Source organism: Macrotis lagotis, chromosome 6, assembly GCF_037893015.1.
Source record: "Macrotis lagotis isolate mMagLag1 chromosome 6, bilby.v1.9.chrom.fasta, whole genome shotgun sequence".
Taxonomy (NCBI): Eukaryota; Metazoa; Chordata; class Mammalia; order Peramelemorphia; family Peramelidae; genus Macrotis; species Macrotis lagotis.
The window spans coordinates 147,089,609-147,094,066 of NC_133663.1; the positions used below are offsets into that span (position 1 = coordinate 147,089,609).

Genomic DNA, 4,458 nt, shown 5'->3' on the forward strand with positions numbered 1-4,458 from the left:
TTCTAGCAATTTATTTATATGTGGTATACTTCTACCCTTTTCAAGACTAAAGACAGTAACTATACTGTGCTTTAAAATTTGCAAGGTACTTTATATGTTCTTTTTCATTTGATGTTCATACCAATCCTATGAGGCAGGTGCATTAATTATCACATTCCATAGAAGAAACAGACTGAATGAATTGAAGTGATTTGCCAAATATCATATAACTAGTAAGACTTTAAGGCAATATTGAAACTGAAACATATATACTTGGCAAAACTTCCAAAGACTTTTTACGATATTAATAAAGAATTTATGAATCCTATTCCTTCTCTGAATGCTTTTTCCTTTCTCCCTTCCCTGGCCTAGATGATACAATGTTAGAGATGACTTGAGTGGCCACAAAGAGTGCAAAAGTGGACATCACCAGCCTCTGCCAGGACCTGGCCTTGAAATGGTCATGTAAATGACAGGTGATTTGATAGTCAATAATGAATTCTATAAAATTATAGAAAACATGAACAAACTGATTGCCTTAAAGTAAGTAGAATTTTGAAACATATTTCAGTAAACATAAGTAAAAATCTAAAGGACTTAAACCAGAAATATGCAGCATTTAATTTTTTTCTGGGTCAGATAATTTTATTTATTTTTTCTATTTTATTAAGTTTATTAAAGGGCAATAATTTTGGTCTATTGTCATGACAGGTTCAAATATATAAAACTCAATGTCTCAGGACATCTGAGTTCCTATTACAGTAGTGCAAATACTTATTACTTATCATTTACTGATCAGTGCCAGATCAATGAGTTAAATGTAGTATCTTTTCCATAAACTTACTGAGTCTATAAACTGAGAAGTGCATACAATATCATTAACTTACATTGCTGTTTCTCCCTGATAGTAATGTTTTGCAAACAATTTCTGTAAAAGCTTCATAGCAAACATAAACTGCAGAGGTATAGGTAATCACAGTAAAATTGAATCCAATTTAAATGGGAGTAATTCTTCAACAACAAAAACTTAAATAACAAATATTTTATAGTAAGCAAAAATGTTTTGTGAGACTGAATCACATTGTATTTCACAAAATGTTTTATGAAAACTTCTTCATAAACAATAATTTCAGGTACGCAATGGTGAGGAAGATGACAATCATGCAGGCCAAGGCAATATGGTTCTGCCACAAACCCCAGTCAGAGAGGCCAATTCCTTGGTTCCTCAAAAAGTCTTCTCCAGAGCATATTGCATATTCACAGGTACTGTTGGGAGTTGTTGTGTTGATATTAGGACAAAAGTTTTGGCCCATAAATTCATTATGTTGTAGAGCTGTATAACCATATCAGGGAATGCGGAACTATTGTAGCCATGAAAGCCAGGGCTCAACAGTTTGGAGATTGACCTACAACCCTGCAAATATCATCATGAAAACGAATGAGATGGTCATTAAGATACTGGCCACAGACACCACACTCTGCCCTGCAGTGATAGCTAGAGCCATAGAATTGGCAGTATAGGCAACCATCATCAAGATGAACATCATGATGAAGAAGGCCCGTGCCGTTGGTTTCAGTCCTAACATAAAATAAGTTATGCAAATGAATATGATGTTGGGCAACACTCTCATGTGCAGCTAATCAGATAACACTTTCACGAAAAAAATATGAAGAAACTCTATAATATCCACTGACATACTCATGTATAAATAGCCTTTTTTTCCACAACCAAAAGCTCCACTGCAGAGATGCTGCTGAAACACTGGTTGTTAGTCAGGAAAAATAACACCCTGGCTCTGTTCTGAATTCCAGTAGGATCATTTTTTAGCCCATAGAAAATGGCACCGACAACCAATCCAAGGAAAGCTGTGATGATTACCTTGCAATATACACCCTACAAGGTACGGGTACTTCACTCCTAGGTGTGAAGCATGGGTCAGATAATTTTAACTGAAGAGAAAATAGTGGTTCTTAAGCAGGCAGTCTATAAGTTGCATGCATATTCAAAGAAACTAGAAGCAGAGTACAAGAAGTTAGAAAGGTGATGAAAGTTTGTAAGTACAAAGACTAACTAAAAGCATGGAATATGTGGGTCAAAACTTAATAAACTTCTATTCTTCAGCTCCATAAAGGGAAGCAGTATTGGCAGAACAAGGAGAAGCCCAGGACCAACCTTTCGTTGGAAGTGAAACTGCAGCAACGCCTTGGCATTTCCCTAAAACTATACCTCATGGAACTTCATCTTATTGTGTTCATTACTTTGTGTCCTAGAAGAAAGCTCAGAAATCAAGATCAACCCTGTCTAGAGCAGAGTCAGATAAGAGAATCTGGTCTACCAGCCTCCTACCTTTTCCCGTTCCTCTCCAGCTCTATCTCTGATGCCTTGTTCTGAATGTGCCCCCTCATCACCTTCTTAACTTGTTCTTGAAATTATAAATTCATGATTCTCAAAAATAGAGCAGCTATGATCTATGTCAGGCAGTCATTAAACATTTTTATAAAGTGTCCACTATGTCTCAGGTACTGTGCTAAACACTTCGGAATGCAAATAAAGGCAAAAGACAGTGCTTGACCTGAAGGAATTAAAAATCTAATAAGGAAATAATGTAAGTAGAGAAGAATTTCCCTCAATGAAATTATGGAGCTTTGGAAGATTTAAGTAAGATGTATTTTTTAAAGTCAAGTCTCTAACAGATTTTTATGTTGAGTTTACAGTTAACCATGTGGTATTATGGAATTACTAATAATCCTAATGTGTGAGTTTCTGAGCTCTTTTCAAGACTGCTGTTTATTTTAGTTGCCCACCTACATCTCAACTCTCATCTGTGACTCCAGGAAGCCAGAGGTCACAGCATCTAATGTACAGTAAAATCTTCTTAACAAATGGGCTAAATGAAATTTAGAGTCACATATCTAAAACCCGTAGGTGAATTAGGGGATGTCCAACCCAAGCATGTGAAACTTTTCTGGCAGGATAGACAGCTCTGAAAAATTTATTTCAAGGGACATGAATACAGTGAAAGCAGGTGAAATGGAGTACAGAGAACTTGACACCAAGGTCATTCACAAAATCCTGAATCATCACCAATTATATTGATTTTTGTTCTTACCATTGGACCTCAATGACTTAGGAAGACAGAGTGAGTCAGACAATTTTTTATTAGTCTGCTCCGTTAAAATTCAAATTATGCTTGAGTCAAAGGATATAATTCTATTTTCAAATTTTACCTGTCTCAAAGTCTTTTAGTGACAGACAAATGATGAAGCAGTGGGTATAGATACACTAGGAGCTTTAGTCACAAAACTTTATACAAATCATACAATGCTTACCATTTTTCTCATTGGACAGAAGCAGTAGTGGGATTATGCCATTTTTGTGGATACCTGAGTCATCTTTTTTTTAAGGATCACAACACTTCCTTTAATGATGTATGGCCTGGAAAAAGTGCTCTAAAAATTATCTTTTTTAACTAATCTAATCCTGACTTATAATAGTAGTGGGGATCCTATTCTGTGGTGAAAAAATGTATACACATACACAAATACATAAAAAAATTGCAAAGATTTCACTTCCCATGGGTACATGGAAAGTATTCACTTTTATGGACAGCACAAAGTCCATAAAATCTAAAAGACAAGCAGTTCTTGTAAGAGACATCAGTGGGGGGTGGGGTGGCTGGGGGGTGTAGTGGATAAAGCACGGGCCCTGCAGCCAGGAGTACCTGGGTTCAGATCTGGTCTCAGACACTTAATAATTGCCTTGTCATGTGGCCTTGGGCAAGCCACTTAACCCCGTTTGCCTTACAAAAAAAAACCTAAAAAAAAATCAGTAGGTATAGCAGTGAAATAGTTTTTCTGAGTGAAAGGAGACTGCCAAATGATGGTTGGTATACTGAAATTGGAGCTGGATGGTTGGAATGGCTCCAATGATGGGGTGCTCCTTGAATCTAGTGTAGGTTTTCCAAACAAATCTAATCTAGTAAACATATTTATAGGACTACCAGAAGGGGAAAGAATAGGTTCATGACATTGTGATTGCCACCTGAAGGAAAGTATTATGCCACCATCATCAGTGTTTCTGATCCCACTATGACAAACCCTGATGAGAGCACATTAAAGTTTTCTGATAAGAAACCCTCAACATTGATGTGCCAGTAGAGGATAAACTTATAATTCTGGGTGACTCTTTGGAGATGATATGATGGTATACCTAGAGAACCCAAGAAAATCATCCAAAAATCTACTTGAAACAATTAACAAATTCAGTAAAGTGACAGAAGACAAAGTAAACCCACATAAATCATCTGCATTTCTATATGTGAACATCAAAGCCCAAGAGGAAGATATAGAAGGAGGAATTACATTTAAAATAAGTGTAAACAGCATCAAATATTTGGGAATCTACCTCCCAAGACAAACTGAGAAACTATATGAGCACAATTATAAAGCACTTCTTATCCAAATAAAGTCAGACCTAAA

At 36.2% G+C, this 4,458-nt stretch overlaps 1 pseudogene; it reads left to right on the forward strand.

The window, feature by feature from the left end:
* Positions 1–359: 359 nt before the first annotated feature.
* Positions 360–2,024, forward strand: LOC141492246 (biogenesis of lysosome-related organelles complex 1 subunit 2-like; annotated as a pseudogene).
* The last annotated feature ends 2,434 nt before the right edge of the window (positions 2,025–4,458 follow it).